Source organism: Bombus pyrosoma, linkage group LG17 (assembly GCF_014825855.1).
Source record: "Bombus pyrosoma isolate SC7728 linkage group LG17, ASM1482585v1, whole genome shotgun sequence".
In the NCBI taxonomy this organism is placed as follows: Eukaryota; Metazoa; Arthropoda; class Insecta; order Hymenoptera; family Apidae; genus Bombus; species Bombus pyrosoma.
Genome location: NC_057786.1, coordinates 2959744 through 2974046, shown reverse-complemented (window position 1 = coordinate 2974046; position 14303 = coordinate 2959744). Strand labels below are relative to the sequence as shown.

The 14303-nt window shown below is 34.1% G+C and overlaps 1 protein-coding gene across 5 annotated transcripts in view; it reads right to left on the bottom strand.

Annotated features, from left to right (window-relative positions):
* The window catches only part of LOC122577053 (zinc finger and BTB domain-containing protein 12-like), a 110093-nt gene that overhangs the window by 20587 nt on the left and 75203 nt on the right, over nucleotides 1-14303 (bottom strand). The gene's annotated exons all lie outside the window — the stretch shown is intronic.

Sequence of the window (14303 nt, the reverse complement as noted above, 5' to 3'; positions counted from 1 at the left end):
GACGCCATATTGGCATGATGTATATGAAACGTAATACTACATACGACACGCGTAAATCCTGTCCTGTATGGAATATAGTAACTGTACCTAATATGGAAGCAGCGCCTAATATGGAATACACTGCAATATCTGGCCGAGTAACTAGCGACATCAGTCAGCAAAGCGTAAAATATTTCGTCAAAAGGAAGAGAACACTGCAGGCAAATTAAAAAGAACGTGTTTCTTGAAACGAAATTTACCGTGAAATTTATCTGCTTCCTAGTGTAATGATTAGTTTTCTGGCGAAATACGTATGTGCCTAATGTAGAGCACGTAGAGTGTACGTAATATGGAACAGTAAAATCATCATGAAAATCAACAGTAAGTAATACTGTTACTCGCGACACGGAATTACACGTAGGTTAGGTGTCAGCGATTACAAAAGAGGCGATGATAGTGGAAAATGGGTTTAGTTTTTTCGCTGTTTTTATTGGGATGACGAACGATGTACCTCGGCTGCGTCCTCCGCGTGGTCTCCGTGTGTAAGTTAAAAAAAAATGGAAGATGTTTGTTTGTTTTATTTAAATAAATGTTCATGTCTCATAAAAAGATAAAAGCTTCCTGAGATTCCTTTACTTTCCTAGGTGTCCCATGTTAGGTGCCATTTCCTTAAACTTTTTCTTAAACTATCTTTTTTAAATTCTCTACCTTGATTTCAAGACACTAAAACTTTTGCGTAGTTAGCTATTAACAGCCAGCCAACTCTGTGGGACACCGCCTCTGACACCAACTTTAAAATTACTCATAGCTGGCAAAATATTAGAAAGCTAAGAGTCATTACGAATGCAGATTAGTATGTTTCAAACCGTCCAATCAACAACGAAACTGATATTCTCACAAGGAATCCCCATAAAGAAAGAAGTTACCTAACTTGGCAACTGATGTTAATCGCCACTGCAAACTCATCGCTACAATCGACTCGTAGCGCATCTCCTGGAGATCTCCGAGAAACAGAAAAAATTAAAAAGGCACCACTTCCTTCAAATATCTATCCTTCAGATTTAGTAAAGCAAGATAGTAAATGACAATGTAATACATCAATGGATGTATTCACTTTCAAAAAATATATAAATGGCCATAATTAGTGTTAGATATCACTATTTGATAAATTGTGTATAGTTGCAGTTTTTGTGCAGTTGATAAAAAAGCTATTAACATACGAATGTGTATAAACTTTGTCATGCTTTGACGTTAATTTCATCCGAGAAAAGCATGTTTTTCTTTTTGGGAAGCTAAACCCAACCTAACCTCAAATCAGATGCAGTTGCTCTATCATATTAGGTGCAATTACTTTATCGTATTAGGTCCAATTACCCTAACGCGTATGTAGATGTGTAGGTACATATATATGTTTAAATTTTATCCTTCACATAATTTTTTTCATTTAAGTGTGCTTAACGTTTATTATTTGGAAATTCGATGTGTTTCCTAGTTTTAATACTGCTGTTACTGTTGCGCCATTATTTATTTAGAAAAAAAAAAAAAGAAAACGATCGAGGACAAAAAACCTTTGAAGAACTTCCCGATTCGGTAGATCGTTAACTGCTCCTTCCTCAATTACTTTACTTTACAAAATTATTGTCGATAATCTTCGCGTACTTCAAACTGAGAAGTTCCCGAATCTACGTTCGCCCTTTTTCCGCAAGTCGAAAGTTCTCTTGTAAATGAGGTAAAATCCATTTTCGCTATTTTCACCAAGAACTACACTGACTACAATGGAACTCCGTTTATATGAACGAAATTTTAGCACTGTCTGGTTATCCGAACTTTAGTTGAACTCCTATTCATCTGAACTGTCGCCGAGTGTCAATCCACTTACACTTGTTGCAGACGAGCAACTTTTATCCGCACGATGTCAGTACGAACGTGTGTTGTCCTTTGTTTCTCCAATTTTTTCCGCCAAAGACAACGAAGACAGATATACGATCACAGCGACATCGTGCCGAAAAATGTCGCTCGTCTGCATCGGGCCTCATGTAAACGTCTACCAACAAGGCTAGGTCTGCATTAGCGACAATTTGTCACTCTCAGTCGTATCAATCAAAAGTTCCATTTCTTCTTCTTGTAATAATGAAAAAGTTCTACGGTCGTGTCGTCAAATGCGCGCACGTCCGTATAAACGAATGCCCTTCTCGTAAGCGAAAAGACTATCGCGTGACAAATTGTCGCTAGTGCGCGCTTAACCTAAAGCCTATACCACACTGGCAGATGTTTATCTTATCAATGGTTGTATTTTATGGTAGAAAAATTTCTTCGTCGTTATAATATTAATTATTTATATTTTTATGATATTCGGCCCCGAAACAGTACATACGTATGTATTTATTATTTAAAAATCAGGATTTATAAAGTTTAGGGTACTCGTCTTCGTTGTCGAAAGGGACTTGCAAGGACCTGGTGATGGTTATATTTGTACAAAGATAGATTTCGACAATCTGTGTGTTCCATTTCCAACAAATTTCTAATTGTAGAGCAGCCTACATGCATCTTTTTATAATTATCGGCGAACAATGTATGTGGACGAACTCTATCAGTGTATACGCGCCTTTAGGATATAAACAGCAGGGGCACGTGTTATGTGACACACATCCATGTATCGCAGTCGATACAGATTTGCAATATTATTACGTATTCGAGAGCGTATGTTTCGTGGAATCCTCTTATATGAACATTCCTATTAACTGAACGAAAAATCATAGATGGTAGGAAGAAATGGTGGATTCCTACCATACCGACGACCTGGTTATATAAACTAATTTGTTCTCCGATAGGTTCATATAAACAGAGTTCTACTGTATTTGTTTTAACTCAGGTGTTTCGTCGCACACGCTTCAGGGTATTAAAAAGGAACGATAAAAGGGGATAAATAAATAAACAGACAGGCATTTAAACAAAATAATCCGTGAATTTATTAAAAATAACACAGGAAAGAATAAAGGAAATGACAAACAACAAATCAGGACAATGAAGCCGCACTAACCGGTTAGGACGATCATCTAATTAATCAATTAGTAAATCTACTAATCGTAACTTAGCTAATAGCTTATCACAACCGCGGGCGCTCCTCTCGGTACCTATTTCTCTTACATTTTTAGCTTTCGAGAGAAGACCATCGGTATCGCCATCACTTCAAGTTTATTATTTCTTCTCTTACGTAAATCAACTCTTACGTCCCGTATTCCTCTTATCCATCAGCTTTTACAATTTTCATGCGGATAAGTCCAAAAACGCTTCGTATCGCCGTTAGAAAAAAAAAAAAAAAAAAACACGGATAAATACACAAGTTTGTTTGAAAGATACAATATCTCGATCTACTGCCACATCTTGCAAAATATTCTCCGCGTAATGTAATTATTAAAATCACATCGTTTCGTTGTACAGATTATCATAGACTTATGTGCACGAAATATTTTGCAACATAGATTGGCAGTTTAATTCTATCGTCGATAGCCCGTAGAATTTCTAGGTAACTGTTTACACTTTAATTCACAGTAGCTTCAACATATACAATATCAAACTAAACTTGATGGAAATATTTGACCAATTTTCGGCAAATAAAGCTTCTCAGTTCACCCATATGACGCAAATATTTCGACTCCATTCAGTTTCTCTGAATATCGCTACAATTTCTGTTGTTCAAACCAATTCTATTTTTTTACGCAATTTTATAACTCTAGCTCTGGTAAAACTGTTATCCGGCAGTCCATCTTCAATGATCTTGTCCTTCACATATCGTTCGTTTGCTGCAAACAATGACACAACCTAAAAATCACAATTTTAGATTTGAATGTCCTGAACTGCTATAGTGTCGTGGTGATGCAATAGCGACACAGCTGCCCTCGCGCGGTGAATTCTCGAAGTTCACTTGCACGACTCCACCAGCACAAAGTACAAGAAACAACTGTTTTTTCTGTACCAATAACTCAAAAACTACGAATATTGAACTACGTCATTGTTGCAGCGAGAGAACGATATGTTATCAAGGTCATCCTCTTCGGTGACCTTTGGAAACTTCTAATCGTATCTCGTTGTTTGTTAAAAAAAACTACTAACAAAATAGCTTTCGTAAGTAAAACTTATATTTTTCAACAGTGAGTTCACATTTCATCTGTATATGTATATACAATGTATATACATGTTTTATACTAATATTCCCACATTTAAAGTTTTGTTTAGATTTAGGTTAGGAATTTCATTGTTGGCTGCGTAGTTTGAGCCATCACCTAACCTAAATCTCTTTCGTATCAAAGGAAGAAACGCATAAATGCCATGGTCAACATGGAGAAATTAATAAAAGCGTGGGTAAACCGTGAGAATTACCCACGAGTCTCTTAATTACGTTGTCATAACTAGGTTTAGGTCAGGTTTGAGCACTTTAACTTAACTCTAACCTTAATTAATGTGGACCAAAGTATCATGGACGTAATTTTTTAAGGAACAACGAGCAATGTCTAAAATCTTTCCAAGGCCACTCATGACACATGATCTTGATAACATATATCCTGGGTGCCCTAAACAACAGTTTTACCTAACTTTTCATTGAATCGTACAATTTCATTGGGAAATTTTGTATTTTCCATTGCTACCAGAAATAAGAAAATACAGTAGCAGTAAGATGGAGAGAAGTCGAGCTAGCGTTTCTCAACCAACGATTCAGATGGAAATTGAGTTTTACTGCAAGAATATCAAACGCAAAATTGGTTTTATCACGTGGCTGAGAAGCACCGGTATATGCGATCAACTTATACGGATATACATGCGAGTGAACAACCATTTCCAGAATGTCTACATAACCTTTACTTAAATAATAGTATTCTTATCGATAAAGATGAATAGTAGTAGATTTAGTTCTTCGATAGTAATCAAATCGCATTTCGCCATTAAGAAAGAAACGTTCAAAGATTTAGGGCAAAAGAGAATTTTTTCGCCATCACTTAATTATTCGAGAGGAATAAATAAGTCATCGACAACAGTTTCTCAATTTTCAATCAATTTCATATACCTGACATTAGACAGAATAAACGATAAAAAAAATTCATAAATTGTTCGTTCCCGGTCAACTATATCATATATGTTCATCTATTTATAAATAAATAAAAAAAAAAATATTGTTTCTTTCAACGTTATTTCCATACTAGTGACTTGTCTCGATCACGCATTCGTATGTTATTTGCGATTAAGTATATCAGAGAACTTGAATTAATAATAAAGAAATAAATTAATGATTAAAGAATAGGATTTCAAAATATTTCCTTCGTATAAATAAACAATGTTATAGTTAATAAATATTTATTATCTCTATCTGTTTTATCACACGGTAACTATATAGAAGTTTTTCTTTGGGGAAATAAATCAGTATTTTAAGGAATATATTTATCAACGCATCACTTATACGTCGCGTACGATAATCCGTGATTAACCGTGATTTACTGCGGAAACTTTGCCACGAATATATTTTACAGACGCTTTGTTTTCACGTTCGACAGATTTATTAATTTTTATTGCCAACGACGCTATTCAGGAAGTTGTTAAGTCATTCGGTTTTAGAAATGTACACAGCTAATGGATCAAGTTAAAAGTGAAAATATACGACGTGAAAGAGAAATCGACGAAGTTTAATATAAACGCTCGAAGAGAAAATATACATCTCTTTTCGCGGATGTTTACGAGAATCTTAGCTCTATCGACAAACACCGTACGAACAAAATTTAGAATCCACCGAGTTTTCAATTTCCGAGCTGATGTCCAGTTAATCAGCGCCACTTTCCACTCTAATTAGGGATGTAAGTTCATTAAGAAAAATGCTCGGTCAACAACGAACCCGCGGATCACATTGACCAATTCGCTCGTTTACCGAAACCCCCCATCGACGATTTTTTTTTTTTTTTTTTTTGTAAGTAACAATTGGAGTCTAAAGGTATATAAATATTTTCAACTATCGTGCACTTGTTTATGGTAAATCGTCGATGAAAATATTCCTCTAAACGATCACACGAGTTTTAAATCACAACCCTTCTCATCGTCCCTTTTCTCGTTAACTTCGAGATAAAGTTCGTTTTTCTTCTCATTCGAAACATCCTCCGATTATTTTCAATTTCGAATATACCTTTAATTAGAATGAGAATTAATCAGTCAGAATTAATGTACGTAGCTTGTACGATACGATAGAAATTTTTTAAAAGTTGCAAAAAGGCAATAAGTAACACTCTTTTTTTTTACAAATACAATCACAGAATTTTACAATTCTTTCTATCGCTATCCACACCGTTAAAATTCACGTTGAAACATGTTTCGATACGTCGATGTCTAGGTTTCACGAAATCTGTTCAGTTTCACTTCGCCTCTACATTGTCGATTCTTCTCAATTTATAGCCTGATGCCAATGTTGCAACATGTGTTTCGACGTGTCTGATTATTTTCCAACTCCGGTATCGCTATCGACAATAGGAGGTCCGTTCATTGTAAAAAGATAGAAACTTAAAAATGTAAAAAGAAACGCGCAAGAAGATGGCCAATTGAAAGAAACGGGTTTCCTAACCTCGCGTTGCTGATGGAACTAAAAACGAACGGACCGATCGATTATGGAAATTATTTGCGTATGGGTCACCCTGTTTCTCAACATCTACTGGATAAAGTTCAGCCAAAAGTACGATGATAATGAATCTGCTGTAAATTAAGTAAGTTAAATCGGTGATGCCCTCTGCACGTTGAAACTTGTGTCCCAATAAGGTTATGGTCGCCAACTAAGATTGAATTATTGTGTTGTTGGTTAGGTTCCTGTATCGATACAAGTTGCTTCTGATGTCTACCCATCGAGATTTAATTACATACTTGTAACACGTGTCATGAAACTTAAGACTCGATGCATGCAACATGTTGCAAGTGTATATGGGGCTTTACACTTAAGCCGAATTTACACTGTTTCACTTTGGGGAAACATCGCAGATGAACTTGTTTCCATTCGTGGCTCATTCGAGAATGAAAGCAGCGTTCATCGGTCGTGTTCCGCCAAAGTGAAACCATGTAAATTCCACTTCAGACTTGAGGAAACAAGCTGCAAAGCCGGCGGAACGTCGGAATTCTTTCACTTCTGGACGAGGCTGTTTCTTAGAAGCTTCAATCTGCGTTAAACGCATCGGTGCTAAGTGTAACAGTGTGAATAGCGACAACCCAGGTCGTGCAAACTTCAATACTCTCGATCTTTCTGATATCCATCTTAAATCATATGAAAAGGGAAAAAAAGAAGAAAAAATAAAAAGTATGTAAACGTATCTGTTAACGCAACGTGATACGTTACAACATCAATTAGCTATTCTGTTAAATATGAAGAAAACACTTAGGAAAGGAAAGAAGATAAAACTTCTAATTTCGAAGATCTATCCCCGGAAACTGATTTGTGCATATGCTCGATTTCTCGATTCTTTGTTGACCATGACGTTCTCGTAATTTATCTCAATTAATATGACTAATTATATAGATACATCTACTTAGGCTTAGATAATTCTATGTAAGGCATGGAGTATGTCATCTCGTTATCTGGTATCTAGATTATTCGTATATCTTTATAAATTTCTTGTTGTTCCTCTCACACACGCACACACGCCCCATTTCCCAATTTTTCCCTCGGCATTTTCTTTTTTTTTTTTTTGCCCTTTTGTTCAACAAGAAACAATCGCGCGTTTCCTACCTGTCAGGTCGAAAAAAAGTTATATTTCCCCCTTCCCTCCGCCTTTCTAACATTCTCTCGATAATTTAAAATTCATTAATAAATTTCTAAACTATAGTCGAGAAACATTTCAGTTTTTACTTTCAATTATGTTCGATCGAGTTTTGAATTTACGTTCGAGTATTTCGGCCGACAAAAACCGATTAATTAAAACCGTTGCCTTCGGTGATTCTCAGTATCGACCCACCGCTCTGATAGAATCGCGTTTTCATGGAATCCAGATTGTTATTTGTTTATTTAATCTTGCCGACCAATTGTTGGTGTGCATCTATGCGTATGTGGCCTATGGTTGCACGGCGGACACAGAGCAGAGAGAAGATATTTTTGGTAACTGCTTAACCATACGATCAGCCAGCCCGTTATTCCCCATTCAAATCACAAGGAATAGCTCGCCAGCTGGCTAACACATTCGTCTCTGCGCGAATTCTATTTTCTCTAGAGTAAAAGTCCCATGAATTCTCTGCCCTAAGTAAATTAGCTCGTTGATCAATGACTAATTTATCGGTTACCTAATATTCAATAATTAACAATAATTAAAGCTTACCGAGATAGGTTAATTAACGGCTGAACTTCATTTCGCAGAATCGACAATTATTAACTTTTTTTCTTTTGCTAACTGGCTATGTTCCACGCGAAGGATTCGATAAATATGAGTTTTAAGGCGAGACACCTCGATGGATAACAAATTACCAGCATTGCAAAAGTATTTTGCACGTCCTTTTATTGACGCCATGTTGCTTCTGTTCCTCAACCGATTGGCCTGCACTGATGAGGATTCAACTGAACTTCGTTGAAGATTAATTTTTTTTTTTTGGAAGAAACTAATACATTTTTGACCCTTCCCATTTAAAAATTGTTTTTTAAGAAGATCAGTGAAATACGAAATTTTCTACTTTAGTAGCAATGATCCCAGCCCAATCCCATGTACAAGGATCGTCGCTTATCTAACAGCATCAGACTAGTATCAACAGTAGCATTCATATAATTTACATATTTTACACGTTTTCATAGAAGTTTGTCCATTTAACGACAACAGCACAGCATCGACGATTCTCCCTATCGTCTCGATAATAATCTGAATTAGGTTAGGTTCACTGCTGATAACGCGTTGGTGACGAACAGGGTTAGCTTAATCACTTGAATTTTTTATAATTATTTATTTAATCAGTTCACGACCCATAATTACTTCAGTTAATTCAATTTTATGTATATTATAAATATCGTAAATAGGATTTTATTATCCTGCAACTGCCTTAGACGTACTGTCAATTTTTCTACGGACGTTAATTGCTACTCCAAATTTTGTATTTCGTTTTTGTATAACATTTTCTATTTTTTTTTTTTTTTTTTATAATATATGATATCGTGCCGTTGATATTTGAAAATATCGATTTTTTTACATCTCCAACTATCTGTTTACACATACAGTGCATCAAATTCACCGTCGCTTCTTCGTAGTTTCAAACTTCTATGTGCCCAGTATTTTTTCCACTTTTTGTATTATCTTTCTCTCTCTACTATACTGGTAAATTTCGACAGTTTGTAAAATGGACAATAAGAGTGAATCTCACGTGTTGAAGACTTATGAGCAGCTGAATGTCGTTACGTCACTGTTGTGCTATTAAATGGACGACGAACTTAAAGAATAACCCGAACCTAATTAATAAATAACCCAATTAATAAATAATCCAATACCCATGATTTAAAATCCCGCCATAAGGTGGCCACCATTCACGTGCATTTATTCACAGCCAGCGACATTCATTAGACGAATCGTGTAATAGAAGTCAATATGGCGTCAAAGCAAGGTGTAGAATAACCTAAAAATACTCGGTTTTACAGAGTCATAACGTTTGAACTAATGGCTGCCGCGCCTTAAAGCTGCATTTCCAGATTCTACAGGACGAAAACTACGAGATTGCAAGAAACAAAGTCAATAATCCTTGGTCTGGCAAAATAAAGTTCAGCCTAATTAATTATTTGTTAATTATCCGTTACTAACGTAACCATCCATCACAAAAGTTTCTGTCTTTCGTTACTCCTAATTATTATTCTTATTATTCTTCTCCTTATTTATTATTATTATTTTATTTACAAATTATTTCGCCTTATAAAAAACAACTAATCAAAAGTGTAACAATTAGAACTCTAACGATAGAAAATAATCGCTCCTTCACGAGTTACGTGAACGTTGATTGAGGAAACGAAATGCACGTCGAAATCGATCGAATCGTTCAATAATTAATCAAGTTCAAATCGAAAGCAACTGTCAGATAATATCGAAACGATTTGGAAAAATTTATTATTTAAAAATCTAACGGCAAGTAAATATACGGTCAGGAACAAAAGTGGACAAATAGGAGAAACGATGTTCGATAAAGCTCCATTAAAATAGTACTAATCTTACATACTTAAATCTGATTTATAATATATCCTCTTAATCAATAACTGAAATTCATAGACCTATAATAAATATAAACGTACAAGCAGAAGAATGGCGAGTAAGTTGACTGTGAAAAATCGTGTTTGACAAATAAGATAGTCGATTAAGAGGACATTTCCGGTTCCGTTATTCAGGACATCAAACGTAAGTGAAGAAGAAGAAGGGATGAGCCAACAGTTCAAGCCAACAGCTGGTCGCAAGAGGGAGATGCCAGAATGTTGAGGCGAGCAACAGATTTTGCAAAACTGAAGAGAAAGCAAGGTGTATTTTACATGGGAAAAACTTGGCCATCTTGAAGCACTGATTGAAGATCTGCACAAGGACATGGAGGTGGGAAAATAGGAGTGAAATACAGAAGATAAGTGCAATATAGAAGAATTATTGAGCAAAGAAGAAAAAGAGACGTTTGTGAGCTGATTAAGAAAATAAGATAGGAAGATTGAGTAGGACGATAAAGAACAAGGTACAGGACAAGAGAAGTGCCTGATCTAACAGTAAAGTGTGTAGATCAGAGTAGTTTAGTATAGAGTGGTTCTGATTAACAGGATCTAATATGTAGATTTAGATATAGGTTTAGACATAAGTAGAAGGATGTTAGGGACAAAAGTGGAGTACCAAAGTGAAGTCCAAACAACAGGAGAATATGTAGTATACTAAGTAGGATTGTAATACCAGAAAGATGTGCTATAGAATGGAAGGCTGAGAGATCTGGTATTTTGCAAACCATGTCTCATACTGTGTCTGTCTTTTGGTAAAAAAGTTATTGATATCTTCCTGGAAAAAATAATATTATGTGACACTAATGAATGTCAATTTGTGTTGCAGTTGTAAAGAACAATTTAATGAATTTAATTTAATTAAAATTAAAAATTGTGGATCATCAATGGTGCAGACCAGAACTTCTTAAATTGTAAGACTAACCATAACAGAATTATGGGGTGGTGAAAATTTGTGTACAGGCAATTGGAAAACAAAGATCATATTTGAAGAGAGAAAATCTAGTTAGGAATTTAACAAACCAATTGTTGCACCGATAGTGCGACTGTACATCATTGATAGAACTAGAGTAGGTCCTCTTAAAGTGTAGGTCGCCATCCTGTATATAGTTGAGTAAGGGAATTATGAGGCAGTGAAAATGCTCTGCTATATCCAAATATCCAGCCAAGATTTAATTCTTCATATAAAAATAAACAATCAAAAAGAACTTCAATTTAATTAAGAAATTTAATTTAGAACAATCAAAAAGAACTTCTAAATTAAATTTATGTTTAATGTAATATAAATATAATATAAATGTAATATAATACAACATAAATTAAATTTTCTTTGAAATTAAACTTCTCTGCTTTATCATCGATTAATATTTCATTTTTGTATATTTACTTTATGTACATTTTTGTGTACACAACAGAGATGGTGTCAAATTTGCCCAGATAAAATGGGAATGAAGAAAGTTTAAGGAGCGCTGGTATAAAGGAATTTCTCATGACATATCAAATTGGTATTTTAGTATCTATAAATACAGCCATGAATGCACATAAGTACACTGATATAACAAAAGAAAATTTAAAAGTGACAGGCTTAAGAATTGGTCTCAAGGAAGTGTTCATCCTACAACAAGAAAATGATCCCAGACACACTGCCAAGAAAAGTAAAAAGCTTCCTCAAGATTCAAATATTCAATTGCTTAAGTGTCTATCAACAAGGCTTCAAGTAATTCAATTGGCAACTTGTGGAGTTCATTGGATATTGAGATTCCATTGGATAAGCAATATGATAGAATACATTTGGTAAAAATTATTGGAAAGTGTCAGTAGAGATTATAATAGAAACTTCACAAATTGCAGATATATTTTCTATTGCAGAATATTCCAAACACAATTTCTAGCAACATGTAGTACCGCTGACCAATTTGCAGTGATAGCTATGTATCTACAGTACCTGTTAGTGTTTTGTAATATATCTATATATATCTTCCTTTTTTTTTTTTTTTTTTTTTTTTTTTTTTTGTTCTGAATAGCGTTTAATACCGGGTGTGTCCAAAAAGTAATGAGAAAGATTTCAGTGAGAAACAGTGCAGTCAATTCTACTACTATTATTTTTGTTCTCCAGCAATTGATTGACAATTCGTTAAAAGATTTTGCTCTCCTGAAAATATAAATAATAATAAGTAATAATAATAGGTATATTATATAAATTAGGCAGGTGTTTATATAAATCATATATAAATATATGTAAGATCAATACTATTTTTAAAGTTATTGATAACCATCTTTTCCACTTGTCCACTTATTTTCTCTTTTTCTTCTTTTTTTTTTTTTGTCATTTTTGTTTCCGACTGTACGAATTTACAACGCGAACAATTTTGTTTTATTCAGTTTCGGTAAAATCGTTTCTAAATTTTTGTATAAATTGTATACAAAATCTTATTGCTCGAAACTGGTTTTAATCGACAATCGATGTACATCTGATTCTACGGGCAACTTTCGTTAATGAAAGAAAATTATTCCCATCGATAATTTTCAGTCGCAGTACATAAAGACATCCGAGAACGATCAAAGTTGCGAACCTTCCACGGTAATTTCACTCACTAACCGCTAATTTAGAAAATTTATTGCTAGATTCATTTTCTTACGTGTAAAATTTCCTCCCAAATATTTTATCATCGATATTCCTCTTCACTTACACAACACGATCGATCGATATATTTCATTAAATTAATGTATATTTATATATATATATATATATATATTAATATATAATAAAACGACTATGAATAATGCAAATGTTGAATATTCTTTGTTACTGCAGCTAAAGAAATCGGACATCGATAAAATTAACAGACTCGTAACGAACTAATATATTTTCTCTAAATGTTTACACAACGCCTCTAACGTTTAAATAAAATTATGAAATTCCCATTCGTCTACATATATAACTGATAATAACATTTTAACAAAACATTTATATACATATCAGTTTAAAATCACCTATCATTTCCGATGACAACAAAAAATTAATAAACATGTGAAACCGTAGAAAGTGGAGTAAATCGAGCGCTCGCTCGATTAATGCCGTGTACGAAAGAATTTTTTTTACGAAACTTCCGACAAAACCATAGTTAACACGAGATGTATTTTCACGTCTAGTTCTTAAATAAAACAGTTAAGAAATAATTTCACGTTGGAAACGATTTATCGAGATCGATTCATCTTTCAAATAAATTGTTTTCCCGTGAGGATTATCGAAATCCGATGATGGAACCACTCGACTAAAGAACGAAATCTTTTCCATTAATAGCTTAAAATTTGTATCTGTTAGGCCTCGCAATTAAGTTAATCGACGCTTTGCCCATAGGCTTTGCTTAACGATACCGATCGATCGAACAACAATTAATTGCACATTTCGTTCATTGTTCGTTTGCAAACAATGTTGAGCGTCATTGAATAAATCTTGACGTAAATAATTATTTACAGAGGCATTGTTTATTTGAAAGTTCGAATGAAAAACAGAGATAAATTATTTGTTATTTGGACGATTCTAAATGCATTGTTTAATGTGATCAAGTTAATTGTTATTTACAGTCGTATTCGTTATTTTTATTTATTTTTATTTATGATTTATTAACAAGTGTAACATTACTGTAAACGACAGTTCGTGATTTTTAATCGCGTTGGTTAGTTGTGAGAAAATTAAACAGGCTTTTTCACAGCAAGAACCGAAAATTATTTATTAACGTGCAATTAAATTCGAACTAAAAATAAAATTTCATTCGTAAATAGGAAATAATAGACAAATTGTTTCTCGCACCGTTCGAATGACATCGATTTTCTAAGAAATTTGGAAAGAAGTATTTGTATTTTCTATTTACTGCTCAATAGTTAAACAAAGTTTTGCACAACACTGCAAGTAAACTACAAATTCGATAAAATAACAATTTCTAATTAATTCCGTGATCGATTTCATTTTCAACGTAACCTGTGTAACAGAAATTAGAAAACAGATTGAGGTTAGGTTGAGGTTAGGTTATCAGAGAATAGAGACGAATCGATCTCGATAAGGAGAAGGATACTGCGCCACTTTGTATATACATCA